Consider the following 20,183-nt stretch of genomic DNA (forward strand, 5'->3'; position numbering starts at 1 on the left):
CTCATGAGACTCAGGAAATGCTCATGAGTTAAATAAATGATATTTCCTCCAAAGTCAGCTTTGGATGTCAGACTGCAGGGCAGTGATAAATACTCCATTGAGAAGAGCTGAGCAGCCCACTGATCCTTTAGTCGGACAGAAGAGCCCTTGCTACTTGGTAGGAACTACATTGCCTCCCACTTGGGAATATGGTACCTGCTTGGCTGGCATGTATGGAAATGGCATGTGTTCAGTACCAAGAGTGGTGTCTGTCCTGCCCATTGGTGCTGAGCAGGTGATCATGTAATTTCGAATACAGTGGGATTCTCATACCATACGTAATTCCTAGGGGAGGTAGGTTGGTGATGTCATGTCCATGCCTGCTGGTACCTGCGCCACTGCAATGGACAGGGCCACTACTGCAAAACATCTACATAGAGGTGGTGGGGCTTGGCTTTGGCACCTTGGGATGTCAAACAGATTATGAATGCAGAAAGATGTGTTGTACTCTCACGTGTCCTCCTCCTCTCTTTCCTTCATCAGGGTTATTGTCCTGGGAAATCAGTCCTTAAGAGTTCTGAGTCATTCTGAGTCATACAGATTACCAGGAGCGCGCCCTGAGGTAGATCACTGTGTTCTCACTTTCCTTTTTTTTTAAATTTATTTAATACTTAATAATAATTCTTTGGTTTCCGGGCAAACATCCCCCTCCCCCCTCCCCTTCCTTATGGGTGTTCCCCTCCCAACCCTCCCCCCATTGCCGCCTTCCCCCCACCAGTCTAGTTCACTTGGGGTTCAGTCTTAGCAGGACCCAGGACTTCCCCTTCCACTGGTGCTCTTACTAGGATATTCATTGCTACCTATGAGGTCAGAGTCCAGGGTCAGTCCATGTATAGTCTTTAGGTAGTGGCTTAGTCCCTGGAAGCTCTGGTTGCTTGGCATTGTTGTACATATGGAGTCTCGAGCCCCTTCAAGCTCTTCCAGTTCTTTCTCTGATTCCTTCAACGGGGGTCCTATTCTCAGTTCAGTGTTTTGCTGGTGGCATTCGCCTCTGTATTTGCTGTATTCTGGCTGTGTCTCTCAGGAGCGATCTACATCCGGCTCCTGTCCGACTGCACTTCTTTGCTTCATCCGTCTTGTCTAATTGGGTGGCTGTATATGTATGGGCCACCTGTGGGGCAGGCTCTGAATGGGTGTTCCTTCAGTCTCTGTTTTAATCTTTGCCTCTCTCTTCCCTGCCAAGGGTATTCTTGTTCCCCTTTTAGAGAAGGAGTGAAGCATTCACATTTTGATCATCCGTCTTGAGTTTCATTTGTTCTAGGCATCTAGGGTAATTCAAGCATTTGGGCTAATAGCCACTTATCAGTGAGTGCATACAATGTATGTCTTTCTGTGATTGGGTTAGCTCACTCAGGATGATATTTTCCAGTTCCAACCATTTGCCTACGAATTTCATAAAGCCATTGTTTTTGATAGCTGAGTAATATTCCATTGGGTAGATGTACCACATTTTCTGTATCCATTCCTCTGTTGAAGGGCATCTGGGTTCTTTCCAGCTTCTGGCTATTATAAATAAGGCTGCGATGAACATAGTGGAGCACGTGTCTTTTTTATATGGTGGGGCATCTTTTGGGTATATGCCCAAGAGAGGTATAGCTGGATCCTCAGGCAGTTCAATGTCCAATTTTCTGAGGAACCTCCAGACTGATTTCCAGAATGGTTGTACCAGTCTGCAATCCCACCAACAATGGAGGAGTGTTCCTCTTCCTCCACATCCTCGCCAGCATCTGCTGTCACCTGAGTTTTTGATCTTAGCCATTCTCACTGGTGTGAGGTGAAATCTCAGGGTTGTTTTGATTTGCATTTCCCTTATGACTAAAGATGTTGAACATTTCTTTAGGTGTTTCTCAGCCATTCGGCATTCCTCAGCTGTGAATTCTTTGTTTAGCTCTGAACCCCATTTTTTAATAGGGTTATTTGTTTCCCTGCGGTCTAACTTCTTGAGTTCTTTGTATATTTTGGATATAAGGCCTCTATCTGTTGTAGGATTGGTAAAGATCTTTTCCCAATCTGTTGGTTGCCGTTTTGTCCTAACCACCGTGTCCTTTGCCTTACAGAAGCTTTGTAGTTTTATGAGATCCCATTTGTCGATTCTTGATCTTAGAGCATAAGCCATTGGTGTTTTGTTCAGGAAATTTTTTCCAGTGCCCATGTGTTCCAGATGCTTCCCTAGTTTTTCTTCTATTAGTTTGAGTGTGTCTGGTTTGATGTGGAGGTCCTTGATCCACTTGGACTTAAGCTTTGTACAGGGTGATAAGCATGGATCGATCTGCATTCTTCTACATATTGACCTCCAGTTGAACCAGCACCATTTGCTGAAAATGCTATCTTTTTTCCATTTGATGGTTTTGGCTCCTTTGTCAAAAATCAAGTGACCATAGGTGTGTGGGTTCATTTCTGGGTCTTCAATTCTATTCCATTGGTCTATCTGTCTGTCTCTGTACCAATACCATGCAGTTTTTATCACTATTGCTCTGTAATACTGCTTGAGTTCAGGGATAGTGATTCCCCCTGAAGTCCTTTTATTGTTGAGGATAGCTTTAGCTATCCTGGGTTTTTTGTTATTCCAGATGAATTTGCAAATTGTTCTGTCTAACTCTTTGAAGAATTGGATTGGTATTTTGATGGGGATTGCATTGAATCTGTAGATTGCTTTTGGTAAAATGGCCATTTTTACTATATTAATCCTGCCAATCCATGAGCATGGGAGATCTTTCCATCTTCTGAGGTCTTCTTCAATTTCCTTCTTCAGTGTCTTGTAGTTCTTATTGTACAGATCTTTTACTTGCTTGGTTAAAGTCACACCGAGGTACTTTATATTATTTGGGTCTATTATGAAGGGTGTCGTTTCCCTAATTTCTTTCTCGGCTTGTTTCTCTTTTGTGTAGAGGAAGGCTACTGATTTATTTGAGTTAATTTTATACCCAGCCACTTTGCTGAAGTTGTTTATCAGCTTTAGTAGTTCTCTGGTGGAACTTTTGGGATCACTTAAATATACTATCATATCATCTGCAAATAGTGATATTTTGACTTCTTCTTTTCCGATCTGTATCCCCTTGCCCTCCTTTTGTTGTCTGATTGCTCTGGCTAGAACTTCAAGAACTATATTGAATAAGTAGGGAGAGAGTGGGCAGCCTTGTCTAGTCCCTGATTTTAGTGGGATTGCTTCGAGTTTCTCTCCATTTAGTTTAATGTTAGCAACTGGTTTGCTGTATATGGCTTTTACTATGTTGAGGTATGGGCCTTGAATTCCTATTCTCTCCAGGACTTTTATCATGAAGGGGTGTTGAATTTTGTCAAATGCTTTCTCAGCGTCTAATGAAATGATCATGTGGTTTTGTTCTTTCAGTTTGTTTATATAATGGATCACGTTGATGGTTTTCCGTATATTAAACCATCCCTGCATGCCTGGGATGAAGCCTACTTGGTCATGGTGGATGATTGTTTTGATGTGCTCTTGGATTCGTGAACCCCATTTTTTAATAGGGTTATTTGTCTCCCTGCAGTCTAACTTCTTGAGTTCTTTGTATATTTTGGATATAAGGCCTCTATCTGTTGTAGGATTGGTAAAGATCTTTTCCCAATCTGTTGGTTGCCGATTTGTCCTAACCACAGTGTCCTTTGCCTTACAGAAGCTTTGCAGTTTTATGAGATCCCATTTGTCGATTCTTGATCTTAGAGCATAAGCCATTGGTGTTTTGTTCAGGAAATTTTTTCCAGTGCCCATGTGTTCCAGATGCTTCCCTAGTTTTTCTTCTATTAGTTTGAGTGTGTCAGGTTTGATGTGGAGGTCCTTGATCCACTTGGACTTAAGCTTTGTACAGGGTGCTAAGCATGGATCAATCTGCATTCTTCTACATGTTGCCCTCCAGTTGAACCAGCACCATTTGCTGAAAATGCTATCTTTTTTCCATTGGATGGTTTTGGCTCCTTTGTCAAAAATCAAGTGACCATAGGTGTGTGGGTTCATTTCTGGGTCTTCAATTCTATTCCATTGGTCTATCTGTCTGTCTCTGTACCAATACCATGCAGTTTTTATCACTATTGCTCTGTAATACTGCTTGAGTTCAGGGATAGTGATTCCCCCTGAAGTCCTTTTATTGTTGAGGATAGCTTTAGCTATCCTGGGTTTTTTGTTATTCCAGATGAATTTGCAAATTGTTCTGTCTAACTCTTTGAAGAATTGGATTGGTATTTTGATGGGGATTGCATTGAATCTGTAGATTGCTTTTGGTAAAATGGCCATTTTTACTATATTAATCCTGCCAATCCATGAGCATGGGAGATCTTTCCATCTTCTGAGGTCTTCTTCAATTTCTTTCTTCAGTGTCTTGAAGTTCTTATTGTACAGATCTTTTACTTGCTTGGTTAAAGTCACACCGAGGTACTTTATATTATTTGGGTCTATTATGAAGGGTGTCGTTTCCCTAATTTCTTTCTCGGCTTGTTTCTCTTTTGTGTAGAGGAAGGCTACTGATTTATTTGAGTTAATTTTATACCCAGCCACTTTGCTGAAGTTGTTTATCAGCTTTAGTAGTTCTCTGGTGGAACTTTTGGGATCACTTAAATAAACTATCATATCATCTGCAAACAGTGATATTTTGACTTCTTCTTTTCCGATCTGTATCCCCTTGCCCTCCTTTTGTTGTCTGATTGCTCTGGCTAGAACTTCAAGAACTATATTGAATAAGTAGGGAGAGAGTGGGCAGCCTTGTCTAGTCCCTGATTTTAGTGGGATTGCTTCAAGTTTCTCTTCATTTAGTTTAATGTTAGCAACTGGTTTGCTGTATATGGCTTTTACTATGGTTAGATATGGGCCTTGAATTCCTATTCTTTCCAGGACTTTTATCATGAAGGGGTGTTGAATTTTGTCAAATGCTTTCTCAGCATCTAATGAAATGATCATGTGGTTTTGTTCTTTCAGTTTGTTTATATAATGGATCACGTTGATGGTTTTCTGTATATTAAACCATCCCTGCATGCCTGGGATGAAGCCTACTTGATCATGGTGGATGATTGTTTTGATGTGCTCTTGGATTCGGTTTGACAGAATTTTATTGAGTATTTTTGCGTCGATATTCATAAGGGAAATTGGTCTGAAGTTCTCTTTCTTTGTTGGGTCTTTGTATGGTTTAGGTATAAGAGTAATTGTGGCTTCATAGAAGGAATTTGGGAGTGATCCATCTGTTTCAATTTTGTGGAATAGTTTGGATAATATTGGTATGAGGTCTTCCAAGAAGGTTTGAGAGAATTCTGCACTAAACCCATCTGGACCTGGGCTCTTTTTGGTTGGGAGACCTTTAATGACTGCTTCTATTTCCTTAGGAGTTATGGGGTTGTTTAACTGGTTTATCTGTTCCTGATTTAACTTCGGTACCTGGTATCTGTCTAGGAAATTGTCCATTTCCTGTAGATTTTCAAGTTTTGTTGAATATAGGCTTTTATAGTAAGATCTGATGATTTTTTGAATTTCCTCTGAATCTGTAGTTACGTCTCCGTTTTCATTTCTGATTTTGTTAATTTGGACGCACTCTCTGGGTCCTCTCGTTAGTCTGGCTAAGGGTTTATCTATCTTGTTGATTTTCTCAAAGAACCAACTTTTGGTTCTGTTGATTCTTTCTATGGTCCTTTTTGTTTCTACTTGGTTGATTTCAGCTCTGAGTTTGATTATTTCCTGCCTTCTACTCCTCCTGGGTGTATTTGCTTCTTTTTGCTCTAGAGCTTTTAGGTGTGCTGTCAAGCTGCTGACATATGCTCTTTCCTGTTTCTTTCTGCAGGCACACAGCGCTATGAGTTTTCCTCTTAGCACAGCTTTCATTGTGTCCCATAAGTTTGGGTATGTTGTACCTTCATTTTCATTAGATTCTAAAAAGTTTTTATTTCTTTCTTTATTTCTTCCTTGACTAGGTTATCATTGAGTAGAGCATTGTTCAATTTCCATGTATATGTGGGCATTCTTCCCTTATTGTTATTGAAGACCAGTTTTAGGCCGTGGTGGCCTGATAGCACGCATGGGATTATTTCTATCTTTCTGTACCTGTTGAGGCCCATTTTTTGACCAATTATATGGTCAATTATGGAGAAAGTACCATGAGGAGCTGAGAAGAAGGTATATCCTTTTGCTTTAGGATAGAATGTTCTATAAATATCTGTTAAGTCCATTTGGCTCATGACTTCTCTTAGTCTGTCTACGTCTCTGTTTAATTTCTGTTTCCATGATCTGTCCATTGATGAGAGTGGGGTGTTGAAATCTCCCACTATTATTGTGTGAGGTGCAATGTGTGTTTTGAGCTTTAGTAAGGTTTCTTTTACGTATGTAGGTGCCCTTGTATTTGGGGCATAGATATTTAGGATTGAGAGTTCATCTTGGTGGATTTTTCCTTTGATGAATATGAAGTGTCCTTCCTTATCTTTTTTGATGACTTTTAATTGAAAATTGATTTTATTTGATATTAGAATGGCTACTCCAGCTTGCTTCTTCTGACCATTTGCTTGGAAAGTTGTTTTCCAGTCTTTCACTCTGAGGTAGTGTCTGTCTTTGTCTCTGAGGTATGTTTCCTGTAGGCAGCAGAATGCAGGGTCCTCGTTGCGTATCCAGTTTGTTAATCTATGTCTTTTTATTGGGGAGTTGAGGCCATTGATGTTGAGAGATATTAAGGAATAGTGATTATTGCTTCCTGTTATATTCATATTTGGATGTGAGGTTATGTTTGTGTGCTTTTCTTCTCTTTGTTTTTTTGCCAATCGTTTTTGCCAAGACGATTAGTTTCTTGCTTCTTCTAGGGTATAGCTTGCCTCCTTATGTTGGGCTTCACCATTTATTATCCTTTGTAGTGCTGGATTTGTAGAAAGATATTGTGTAAATTTGGTTTTGTCATGGAATATCTTGGTTTCTCCATCTATGTTAATTGAGAGTTTTGCAGGATACAGTAACCTGGCTGGCATTTGTGTTCTCTTAGGGTCTGTATGACATCAGTCCAGGATCTTCTGGCCTTTATAGTTTCTGGCGAAAAGTCTGGTGTGATTCTGATAGGTCTGCCTTTATATGTTACTTGACCTTTTTCCCTTACTGCTTTTAATATTCTTTCTTTATTTTGTGCGTTTGGTGTTTTGACTATTATGTGACGGGAGGTGTTTCTTTTGTGGTCCAATCTATTTGGAGTTCTGTAGGCTTCTTGTATTTCTATGGGTATCTCTTTTTTTAGGTTAGGGAAGTTTTCTTCTATGATTTTGTTGAAGATATTTACTGGTCCTCTGAGCTGGGAGTCTTCACTCTCTTCTATACCTATAATCCTTAGGTTTGATCTTCTCATTGAGTCCTGGATTTCCTGTATGTTTTGGACCAGTAGCTTTTTCTGCTTTACATTATCATTGACAGTTGAGTCAATGATTTCTATGGAATCTTCTGCTCCCGAGATTCTCTCTTCCATCTCTTGTATTCTGTTGGTGAAGCTTGTATCTACAGCTCCTTGTCTCTTCTTTTGATTTTCTATATCCAGGGTTGTTTCCATGTGTTCTTTCTTGATTGCTTCTATTTCTATTTTTAATTCCTTCAACTGTTTGATTGTGTTTTCCTGGAATTCTTTCAGGGATTTTTGTGTCTCCTCTCTATGGGTTTCTACTTGTTTATTTATGTTTTCCTGGAATTCTTTCAGGCATTTTTGTGATTCCTCTCTGTAGGCTTCTACTTGTTCTCTAAGGGACTTCTTCACATCTTTCTTGAAGTCCTCCAGCAATATGATTTTGAAACTAGATCTTGCTTTTCTGGTGTGTTTGGATATTCCATGTTTATTTTGGTGGGAGAATTGGACTCCAATGATGCTATGTAGTCTTGGTTTCTGTTGCTTGGGTTCCTGGGCTTGCCTCTCGCCATCAGATTATCTCTAGTGTTACTTTGTTCTGCTATTTCTGACAGTGGCTAGACTGTCCTATAAGCCTGTGTGTCAGAGGTGCTGTAGACCTGTTTTCCTGTTTTCTTTCAGCCAGTTATGGGGACAGAGTGTTCTGCTTTCGGGCATGTAGTTTTTCCTATCTTCAGGTCTTCAGCTGTTCCTGTGGGCCTGTGTCTGGAGTTCACCAGGCAGGTCTCTTGCAGGGGAAAAGTTGGTCCTACCTGTGGTTCCAAGGCTCAAGTTTGCTCGTGGTGTACTGCGTAAGTCCTCTCCGCAGCGGCAGCAACCAGGAAGATCTGCGCCGCTCTTTCCGGGAGCCTCCGTGCACCAGGGTTCCAGATGGCATTTGGTGTTTCCTCTGGAGTCTGGATGTGCGCAGAGTGCAGTCTCTTCTGGTTTTCCAGGAGTGTCTGCCTCTCTGAAGGTTTAGCTGTCCCTCCCACGGGATTTGGGTGCAGAGAACTGTTTATCCGGTCTGTTTCCTTCAGGTTCCGGCGGTGTCTCAGTCGCAGGGGTCCTGCCGCTCCTGGGCCCTCCCCTATGGGAACCCAGTGGCCTTATACAGTTGCCTCTTGGGCCAGGGATGTGGGCAGGGGTGGGCAGTGTTGGTGGTCCCCTCTGCTCTGCAGCCTCAGGAGTGCCCACCTGACCAGGCGGTGAAGTCTCTCTCCCACGGGGTTTGGGAGCGGAGAGCTGCTGCGGGCCGGGTTCCGCGGGTGTGGGACTTCCGGTAAACACAGGAAGTGCCCGGTCCTAGAGGAATTTTGCCTCTGTGTGTCCTGAGTTCACCAGGCAGGTTTCTTGCAGGGGAAAAGTTGGTCCTACCTGTGGTTCCAAGGCTCAAGTTTGCTCGTGGGGTACTGCCTAAGTCCTCTCCGCGGCGGCAGCAACCAGGAAGATCTGCGTCGCTCTTTCCGGGAGCCTCCGTGCACCAGGGTTCCAGATGGCGTTTGGTGTTTTCCTCTGGCGTCTGGATGTGCGCAGAGTGCAGTCTCTTCTGGTTTCCCAGGTGTGTCTGCCTCTCTGAAGGTTTAGCTCTCCCTCCCACGGGATTTGGGTGCAGAGAACTGTTTATCCGGTCTGTTTCCTTCAGGTTCCGGCGGTGTCTCAGGCGCAGGGGTCCTGCCGCTCCTGGGCCCTCCCCTACGGGAACCCAGAGGCCTTATACAGTTTCCTCTTGGGCCAGGGATGTGGGCAGGGGTGGGCAGTGTTGGTGGTCTCCTCCGCTCTGCAGCCTCAGGAGTGCCCACCTGACCAGGCAGTGAGGTCTCTCTCCCACGGGGTCTGGGAGCAGAGAGTGTTCTCACTTTCCTATGGGTGCTGTGTACAGTATGAGAAGTCACTCAGTAAATAGAAATCTCTGTTGGATCTGGCAGACGTCCTCAAGATGGCTGCTAGAGGTCAGTACAGAAGGATAGCAGAAGTCAAGGCCATCTGATAGTGACAGAGGTTCTAACACTGAGACTCCTTCCCGTGTCCCTAAAACCAATCCTACAAACATTTACTGAGTAATCAGTAGGTGGGATTGGGACCAGCCTCTGGGTAGCTCTATCCTAGCACATTCCACAAGAGTGTTGATCTAAATCGAACAGCAGTTTCCCTATTTCTCCCACCTTTATGGAAAATTTAGGGAAGTTGTTGAAAAGCTTAGACCCCAAATTAAAGCCCCTGGATAACTCAATTGTTAAGGAGGAAATAGTTACCTCTCATGAATAAGAAATTTCTTTCTTCACCACCTGCATTGCCCATGGAAGGATATTACTATGTCTATCTGAGTATGTATATGTATACGTATATGTATAATGTGTATATATATCAGCAAGCAGCTGCAGACGGCGTTGAAGGCTGTGGTGTCACTTCCCTCCTCCTCAGCAGCTAGAAGGTGGTGAAGGAAGACTTTAGATGTGCACATGAGGAAGACAGATGTAGCTGAAAATGCTCGATTTCATAAAGTTAGGATCATCATGGTTACACAGAGGTAGTGTTTGCTACAGCAATCTGGGTTTGAAGGAGAAAGCGTGGGTTGTATCTTGTATGGAACTTTGCAGTTCACTCCGGAATGACCTTTCAGATTGTCATTTAGTAGACAATCTTGCTAACCACATTGGCAAGCTAAACAAAGCCCATCAAGAGGACACATTGAATTGACAAAGCTTCACCCTTTATTAAAGTTTGCCCAGCGAGAGAAGTCATGGTAATACACTGATGTCATCCTTCACCAGAGCATCAACAGATATCTACCCAACTGAGTTTGTTGAAGTGAATGCAATTACACATCTTTTCCTGACGTGACTTGAATAATTAAGCAGTGAATATCCACTGGAAAAGTCTTTGTGTATGTGATCAATCATTTGTTATTTTTACAAGTAAATGAAAGCTAGAATTGTGCAAGTGTCTATGCACACAGAGCTTTTTACAGTGGCATGTGTCCAGGGATGTTAGCAGCTTCATTTTGGGCATGTAACTCTAGCAAAATTCCTTAGCCAGAGGTCAGGACACCTATATCACATGAAGTAAACCCACTAACAAACACTGGCTCTCTTCTATCTCTCCGTGACCTCATAAATGGCAAATAACCACGTCTGTCACTTGTAGAATTACAATTGCATCCACCTCTCAACAGCCATTGAGATGGGGAAGGAGAGAGAAATATGAGGAGAATGTATGGTCTCCTGAGACGCGATAGCCACAGGCTGCCTCTCGAGGATGGTTTTCATTTGTACGTGAGGTAAAATGCAAGATGATGATAAATTGAGACCACGTCACCATTTGTCATAAAACCCGGGTCCAGTTAAGTGGCGTGACAAATATAAAGTCACGTATTGATAGATGACTTCTGCTTAAATGCAAATGGAATAATTTTCCTTATATATTGTATTTCTACAATCTATTACAGAATAACAGGCTGTGGTGAGAACAGCTTAACCCACATGTTTCCATTGGGAAGAATTACCTTCCTAAATACACTGTCAAAATTTTACTGCAGATACTAGATGTCCGCAGGATCCAGTTTCGATTGAAACAGTGCAGCCTTTGGTCTTCAGAATCCTAAGTGAGTGAGTACATAGGGTGGGGAGGTTCATACTTTCCATTTTAATCCAGGGGAGGTTCATACTTTCCATTTTAATCCTAAAAACAACAACATGCGTAGCAAACACAATTAAGGCAGAATGACATCATCCCACGGATGGGAAGTGATGGCTTGCTCCATTAATAGCTCTAGATTTCCATGAGTAAAATATTAAAATTGCAGTTCCTGTTTCACAGGACAAAATGCTGATTTTAGGGAGACTGACATGTAAATAAGCAAACAGACATGGGAGCCAGATCCTGGAGAATGTCTCATGTAAGCACAGAGAGGGGTTTAAGGTAGAAAAAGCGATCAGAACAAACCAGAAAAGAAAACCACAAGCCACAGGGAAACCCGTAGGTCAAATGGAGTATTTTCTAGCTAAAGTTTACCCAAACAAATGTTGGGAGGTATCTAAAAAGCGTGCAGTTGATGGAACAATTGGCACTCTGGATATATTTTCAAAGCACAAAACTCCTTCAGAGCTTATAAGCCAAAGACCAGAAACTCGAGAAGACGAGGAAATAAACAAGCAGAAGTCACAGGGAAAGAGCATGGGTGGACACAACCAGAAGATAGCCAATGTTCACCCGTCTTCGGGGAAGATCACATGGAACTAGGGCGCATCAGTTCTGCATTCTCAGGTTGGCAGAAGCATGAAACCCCGGCGATTCCAGGCTGGCCAGGATTGTGGAGTTTATCCGTTGCTGTAACCACTGAGTCCAGATCAGGACAGCCACCTTGGAAAGTATTTTCACATTTTCTGACAAAGTGGAACCTGCACTAAATCTGGAGTTTGGCGATCCCACTAGAAAGTGTTCTTGTTTGCTTTCTGTTGCTGTGATAGAGCACTCAGACCAGATGCAGCTTATGTCCCGGGTCACAGTCCATGGATGGATGCCAAGGCAGGAACTGAAGCAGAAGCCACAGAAGGCTGCTACTCGCTGCCTTCCTCCTCATGGCTCGCTCAGATTTCCTTTGTATGCAACTCAGTACTTGAATGGGCTAGGCTCTCCCACACCAGCCGTTAACCTCTTGCCTACAGGCCTCTCTGATGGAGGCATATCCTTAATTAAGATCCTCACTTTTAAGATGACCTTAACTTGTATCAGGTTAACAAAAAACTAAGCATTACAATAAGTGTGGACCAGCAGAAGTCTTATGTCCATGTACAAAAAGACAGATAATTAATTTTTATACATTTGTTCTGTGGTATAGATGGTAGACATGGAATACTCATCCATCACAAATGTCCTGGGGGAGGAGGGTGGAACGGGAGTAGCTAGAGAGCTGATATGGTCCTAAGTAGATAAGAGTAGGAAGAAACTTCAATTTCAGTAGCAAACAGACAGGACGAGAGGTGTGCACAGATGAAGGTTTGGAGAGAGAACAATAGGAGTTGGTTGTAGATGCAGAAGAGGCAGAGAGAGGAGCTGAGGACAAATGAAAGACAGGTCTCCAAAAGCACAGACTGCAGCTCCAGTAGTGAGAAGAGAGGTATTTATAAAACAATAAAACCCATAGTTTACAGGGGGGAGAATACAAGTGCCCCATCACACCGCACATGTAGAGCAGTGTGGAGGCCAAGCAGAAGGAAGAAAGGAGGAAGGAAGGAAGAGTGAAGGGGGAAGGAAGGAAGAAAAAAGGAAGTAAGTAAGGAGGAAGTAAGTAAGGAGGAAGTAAGAAGGAAGGAAGGAGGAAGGAAGGAGGAGGGAAGGAGGAGGGAAAGGAGGAGGAAGGAAGGAAGAATGAAGGGGGGAAGGAAGGAAGGAAGGAAAAAGGAAGTAAGTAAGGAGGAAGTAAGTAAGGAGGAAGTAAGAAGGAAGGAAGAGGGAAAGGAGGCGGAAGGAAGGAAGAATGAAGGGGGGAAGGAAGGAAGGAAGGAAAAAGGAAGTAAGTAAGGAGGAAGTAAGTAAGGAGGAAGTAAGAAGGAAGGAAGAGGGAAAGGAGGCGGAAGGAAGGAAGAATGAAGGGGGGAAGGAAGGAAGGAAAAAGTAAGTAAGGAGGAAGTAAGTAAGGAGGAAGTAAGAAGGAAGGAAGAGGGAAAGGAGGAGGAAGGAAGGAGAAAGGAAGAAGGAAGGAAGGAGGAAGGAAGGAGGAGGGAAAGAAGGAGAAAGGAAGGAAGAATGAAGGGGGGAAGGAAGGAAGGAAAAAGGAAGTAAGTAAGGAGGAAGTAAGGGGGAAGTAAGAAGGAAGGAAGGAGGAGGGAAAGAAGGAGGAAGGAAGGAGGAGGGAACGAAGGAGAAAGGAAGGAGGAAGGAAGGAGGAAGGAAGGAGGAGGGAACAGAGGAGGAAGGAAGGAGAAAGGAAGAAGGGAGGAGGAAGAATAGAAGGAAGGAGGAAGGAAGGAAGGAAGGAAGAAAAGGAGGAAGGAAAGAAGGAAGGAAGACTGGTTTTTAGGCAGCACAGGTCTCAGGACACAGCCTCTCTGAGAAAGTTCTCTCTTGTTCCCAGCATTGGCTGTGGCACAGATATAGGAAGCCACCTTGACTGCCGAGTCTGTGGATTTGTGGTCAAAGTCCTCGAATTATTCTGTGCCTGGGAATTCACGGCAGGGTTTCATGGGAGTGTAGGCTTGGAGAACTGGTTAGTGTAGAGAACTCCTGTAAAGAAGCTGTGTCTGCAGAGGTTGCTTGACTGATTAGTGCTGCTGTGAAGTGGAGAGGTTGGTTTTTACAGGTCCAGAGGCTGATTGCCCTTTCCCAGGCTAGCTTTAGCCTCCTGATTTTGCTCAGGAGTATCTGTGTTAACATCCTGTGACTAATAGGTAAAACCCCTTTGAAGTATATTACCTTAGTGCACCACTAACTTTTACCAGCCCCAAAGCTAAGAATGTCATCAAACGGCATCTGAGGCTGAAAGAAAAGCTTCCTCATATTCTGTAACAGCCTTTCTGATATTCTCACCAAAGTTCTTTAAATTTGCCTTAATTTATTACTTTCTTTGTTCTGCAAAACTATGAGATTTTGTAAAACAGCTTTCAAAAGTCTTAGAACATTGTATTTAGGGAGATCTAAATTTAAGTAAGTTCCTGGGAGGTGCCTACTCCTACATGCTACATCATGAACTGTGTCTCTAATTCCTTCGAGATAAGACCTGTTTCTTTCCATGACATCAGCTACAGGTGGAAGACTGAGTCAGATACTCCGAGAGTTCCTCCTGATGGGAAAGAAAGAAAGGCATTAGGGAAGTGTAGGTCAGTTCTTTCCCTAGTATTTCTCAGGGGCGATCGCCTTCAGAGCTTCAAGGGGGTGGGGTGGGGGTGAAGGAGCAAGCTATTAGATATAGGAGCTAAGCTTTAGAAAGCCAAAGCTAGAAACGAGCGGGTACCTCACGAAAGATGAGGTACCTATGCGGATAGCTACACAAGAAGAGGTTTGACATCCTCAACCGCCAGGAAGATGAAAATCGAAACAACTCATTCCTATCAGAACGGATATCATTAGGGAAACATTTCCGGTGCCGGTTTGGATGCTGCTGGTGGGGACATAAGCAGCGCCGCTGTTGTGAAAAGCAACAGGGAAGTTCCTCGGAGGCTAAACGTAGAACTGTCATATGCTCCAGGTTTACCGACCCTGGAAATATATCTAAAGGATGGGAGGCAGCACACCGCAGAGACATCTGCCCATCCATGCCCACTGCAGCACTATCCGGAACCCCACTTGTAAAACCCATGTTGTGAATCGGCCGAGGCATTGTGGGAAAAATAAAAGAAATGCACCTTTCTACCAAAGGGTTAAGTAGCCCAGAACTCCATTTTAAGACTGTAAAGAAGCTGCTTTGCAGAAATTCAAATTCCTCCAGGGTTAGCACCTCTGGAAATCAAAGTAAGTGCTCGGAGTTGTCCTGTGTTCTATGCATCACCTGTGGCTCCTTTAGCCAATCACAGGCCAGTGTGAAGCGAGCTGGGTTTTTCTTTCCGTCTCTTTATAACTGGTTATTTCTGAGAATTTCCTACATGAGGACTGACTGTATTTGCATCCCCTCCCACAACTCCCTCCCTGTCCACCCCAGTCCTGCACCATAACGACACCAGTTCACATTCCAACGTGGATGGGAAAATCTCATAAGGCCTCACCTGTAAATAAAAAGACACAGGAAACATAATGGCTGCCGACAGAGAGCAACAGGGCATCATGGTGTAGAGGTTTCTCCGTTTTGTATTCTTACTGAGGCCGTTTCAGGTTTAACTAGAATTTGATCTCCTTGAGTGACAAGCCCGTTGAAAACTTGTAAATGACTTAAAGATATTTTACTTGAACTACATTAAAAATGGAGAGAGAGAGAGAGAGAGAGAGAGAGAGAGAGAGAGAGAGAGAGAGAGAGAGAGAGAGAGAGAGACTGTAGATGTATGCCCAAGTGTAGTGCTCACGGAATCCAGAAGAGGGCGTGAGATCCTCTGTAGCTGGAGTGGAGTTGCAGGCGGTTGTAGGTTGGTTAAACGCGGGTGCTGGAATTTGAACTCGGGTTCTCTGTAAGAGCACTACAGATTCTTAACTGCCATGCTCATTAACAGCCCTGCTAATGACTTTTATTTATGAATATACCACAACCTAGTTTACTGCGCTTGGCAAACTCCTTAGCACTCTGCCGTTTTATGTAGGCCAAGGAGGTAATTGGTGTTTAATATCTGAAAAGCAAACAGACGTCTTAGATAGTGAAGGATGGCACTGCTGCTCTTGGTTTGCAGCCTTGCTCTCCTGTGTCTGCGTTTTTATTCTCTGACTCATCCTCGTAGTTCTAATCATTGCAAATCAGAAGGCTTAAAGAACCTGCAAGGAATAAATAAAGCTGTCTCCCACGGCTAAGGGCCTTGGAGACAATAAAAACATTTTGTAAATGAAAGGTTTGGCCTTACAGCCCGAGTCACTTATTGCATTTGTACTGATAATAGAAGAAGGATCGCCACCATTTGTCTTTGTTTTTCAGGCTCTGCAGGAGCAGAAGTGTGAGGAGAGGCAGTTCTCTGCCATCAGGCTGGGTATAGGTGTGTGAAGTCTGTGGCCAGGTAGAGTTCTGGTGGAGTCTACAGGAACTGAAGAGCTTTACACCCCAATGGAAACTGTCCTTACCCTTGACCTCCGAGTGACATATAAAGGGCCGGAGTGGCAGGTTGGAACCGAACTGAGGTCTGATCAAGTTCTACATTGTGGCTGGGTCATGTGCTAGAACTGGGACTTACTTTTGATTTTCTTTACCCCCAATTCTTCGCTTGCAGAATGAGGACAATGCCTGCCCGCTGGTACACGGCCAGCTGAGGGGTCTTGTGACCACACATGCGTGATACCTGCCATTCATGCATTTCTGTCTTCTGGGTTCTGCTTTATAAATCCGAGTGAAAGAGGGGCGGGGTCAGTGATGTGGATGAGATGGAAGGGGACACAGGGCACAGCCTGCTGGTGCTGGTTGTAAGCTCTGTGTTCCCATGATGACGTCTGCTTCCTGCAGAGGAGCATGGTGGGAGTGTACATCTTCATCGATACTTTGTTTCCTGTCTTATCAGAACGGCAGTCATGCTGCTATGCTTTTGTTTTAGGGCTTTGAGGTTTTTCTACACATTGTTCTGATTATGTAAACTGGAACTAGCCCGATAGCTACTTGTGCCTTGGGGTACCGAAAGAAAAATGGGCACAGGGTTCACAAGGGGTCAGCAAGGGCACATGACTGATCCTGCAGGGTTCTCTAACTGCCTGGGACACTTCGTGGCGCAGTTGGTCTTCTGGAACCACGGGAGCAAGTTTTCTAGAGACATCTCTTAAAATACACTAACTTCGCAGCTGCTGTTTGTGTGTTTGTGTTTAGAGTTTTCTGCCCATCAAAGTTTAGTGCAAGACTTCTGTGCCTTTAAGAGACTTCCTGTTTCTCAGGAGAGAAGATAAGAAAACAAAAATAGAACGTTGGAGAGATAGTTCTGTGGGTGTGTGGAGAGTGAGAGGGAAATACACGTTGAATCAGACGGAGTCGCTCACTCTTATAAACACTTTCTCCTTATGTCTTAAAGAGGATTTACTATTTTAACAATAAAGGTTTGAGGTTTTAGTATCGGGTTGCAAATGAAGTACACTCAAGGAAAATCCGATAGATACCTGATCATCTAACAAGTCGAACACCCTGTCTCCTTTGAAAGCAGCCACCGTCCATCTTCCAGATTTGGTGTCTGTGTGCTTGCCTCTGACTTTCACCATGGCGTCTGCTGGTGCCATGGATAAGGGCACAGGTTTTTGGCATAGGACCAACTTAGGATCTGTCCTGTGTGCGGAAACCCAATAGCTGAGTCACCAGTAGGTGGGGTTTAAGTCTCCGGTCCTCGGTTCTGTCATCTGTGAAATGTCAGCTGCACACTGACAGTGGACTCCTCACAAGACCACCATATCAAATTGGACGGTGACACCTGCCTATCACAAGTACCCAGGAGATCCAGTTACTGTTGTGCTGTGTTTATAACAGACATGCCGGTGTGTTATTATTCATAGTAGGACTGCAATGTAAAAGGCAGAGTGGGCCTGGGAGCTTGGGCGCAGAGGCCGGAAAAGGATGCGCTGTGAGAACTGGCGAGCTTCTCCATTTCCTTATTTGTTTGTCTTTGCACCCAGCTGAATCATGCCCTTGGGAGACTGGGGATAACATACAAGAGAAACTGCCTTTTTAATCCTAAACATTCTACTATGACACGAATAAAACAAAAAACAACAACAACAACAACAAAAACCCCTCTCTCCCTGTCTCCATCCCTGTTGATTTTAAGTAAGGGATCATGAAGGAATGCGTTTGCTCTGTTTTCTCAGTTCATTTGGCCTTTTTGACGAATCCTCTCAGAGCAGTGGAGGATACTGCTTCCCTGCGCCCCGGCCAGCAGGCTTGGGGAAGCAAGGCATCAAATAAGAGGGAGCCTCAGTCCTGAGCCCGCGGACCTGTGAGGATGTGGTCTCGGTGTGGTGGTGTGGTGTGAATAGACCTCAGACTGGGGAGACGATTGAGGGAAGGGAAGGATTGCTGCCTTGCTGGGTGCCTGCAGAGACTGCGTCCACCATAAACAAGGTACAGGATACTCAGTAAAGATGGGCAGACAGGAGGAACTCAGCTCTGTCGGAACAGAGTTGGAGACGTTTTAGGAGTGGAAAGTTGTTCGCTAAATTGAACCAGCATGCAATCCAGAACTGTAGGTGTTCACAGGACAGCAGCCACCCGTGAGTGCTGCTACCCTCCCTTTCTCCTCAGTAGATGGCATGTCCTTGCTGTTTTGATAGTTGTAAGGTGACACAGTCTTTATTTTGATTAGGTCCAGTGGATGAACTGTATATCATGTGCATACTGAGAGAGTTTCCCCTGCACGCCTTCTGCTGTGAGTTCTTTTTTTCTTCAAGAGCTCTTGTGTTCCGGTATCTCACATCTGTCAGCTTTCTCCAGTGGTTTGTGTTTTTAAAACTCAAGTCCCCTCTAACCCTTGTTTAGATCATCGGATTTTTTAAATGAACAATCGTTGGAATCATTTGCAGGTCCTTATTGTGTCTTAGCATGCATAGGGAGGTCAAAGGAAAACCTTGGAGTCAGTTCTCTCCTTGACTTAGGATCTGGGGATTGCATCCAGTCGCCCTTGTACTGAGCTCTCTCCCCAGCTCTGCAGAGAGTGTGGGTAATTGACTTCCATTCAATTCACCCTCTCTGTGCTAGGTCATTAATTCTTATGTGGTGTAAAATATCAATCCAAGTGTGAGCATTGAGTTTCCATTAACGGTTTATTTTTTAAAGCTTATTACATATTTTCCTTGTAAGAGAATGGGCAGATGAGAGTGCTCTTTCCCTTATCTCTTGGGAATGTCTGTGTTCCGAACTGGCATTGCCTTTGTTTACAGCTCTGCAGGCTGTTTTAGTTTCTGGGAGGTGAGGTAGCTCTGTTTGATCTTAAGTTTTAAATGTTAAATCTTTAGCCATACGAGTGGCTTCTTTTTCTGTATATTTTATTTGTTTTTGTTTTTGTTTTTTTTTTTGAGACAAGGTTTCTGTGTGTACAGATCTGACCGTCCTGGATTTCTGTATATTTTAATGTAAGTTTGAGAAGTCCTTCACACAACTTCTGGGATTGTTGCTTGGGATAATATTGAATTATTGGGCGGCTTGGGGCCAAATTAACATGCTACAAAAACCCATAAAATAAAACAAGATCACAATGGCAAGAAAACAAAATATGAAGTAGTAATCAAAGCCACTAAGTACCTGCCATGGCCATGGTAGGCTCCAGAAGCTCTAAGCCCATATGCTGTCATCTACTGCTTCATCGTGACCAGCTCAGGAATCTCCTATTTCCATAGGGACTCACCATATTTTCTCGACTATTACATGTGTTAGCTTTGACACCCTTGTTTTTTGCTCTTAGTGAAATATAATATATCCTCACATAATATAATCTCATATAATAAATCTGATTATGGCTTCCCTTCCCTCTACTCCCAGTTCCTCCCCACGTCCCCTCCCTTCTGGATCTGTTCCCTCTCTGTCTCTCATTAGAAAACAAACGGGCTTCTAAGGGATAATAATAAAATAAAATAGAATAGAACAAAAACTAGCACACTGGTAAAGGACAAAACAAATTAAAGGGAGAGAGCCCAAGACAAGGGACACGAAACAGAGATAGATCCAGAGACCCACTTGTTTCCACACTTAGCAATCCCATAAAGACACTAAACTAAATGCCATAATATATACACAAAAGACAGATAGGATAAAAGTAGGAAAATAAATAAGTAAATAAAAACAAATATAAAAATAATAAATAATAATAAATAAAATAGAAATAAATAACAAGATAAAGTTAAAATATGGGAAGAAGAAGAAGCAGAAGAAGCAGAAGAAGCAGAAGAAGCAGAAGAAGCAGAAGAAGCAGAAGAAGCAGAGGCAGAGGCAGAGGCAGAGGCAGAGGCAGAGGAGGCAGAGGCAGAGGCAGAGGCAGAGGCAGAGGCAGAGGCAGGAGGAGAAGAAGAAGAAGAAGAAGAAGAAGAAGAAGAAGAAGAAGAAGAAGAAGAAGAAGAAGAAGAAGAAGAAGAAGAAGAAGAAGAAGAAAGAAGAAGAAGAAGAAGAAGAAGAAGAAGAAGAAGAAGAAGAAGAAGAAGAAGCAGCAGAAGAAGCAGAAGAAGCAGAAGAAGAAGTAGAAGGAGAGGGAGGGGGAGGGGGAGGGGGAGGGGGAG

At 43.5% G+C, this 20,183-nt stretch overlaps 1 protein-coding gene across 2 annotated transcripts in view; it reads left to right on the forward strand.

The window, feature by feature from the left end:
* Fbxo15 (F-box protein 15) overlaps positions 1-17,038 on the forward strand; it is a 98,981-nt gene extending 81,943 nt beyond the window's left edge. The window contains exons 9-11 of one of the 2 annotated variants that reach the window (XR_015642398.1): positions 8,739-8,940; positions 10,918-10,983; positions 15,931-17,038. The gene's annotated coding sequence lies outside the window, so the exon portion shown is untranslated. Of the gene's footprint in view, positions 1-8,738; positions 8,941-10,827; positions 10,984-15,930 lie in introns of both variants that reach the window. The other variant, XR_015642399.1, reaches the window with a different exon arrangement.
* The last annotated feature ends 3,145 nt before the right edge of the window (positions 17,039-20,183 follow it).

The sequence above is a fragment of the Rattus norvegicus genome, chromosome 18, assembly GCF_021556685.1.
Source record: "Rattus norvegicus strain SHRSP/BbbUtx chromosome 18, alternate assembly SHRSP_T2T, whole genome shotgun sequence".
Classification (NCBI taxonomy): Eukaryota; Metazoa; Chordata; class Mammalia; order Rodentia; family Muridae; genus Rattus; species Rattus norvegicus.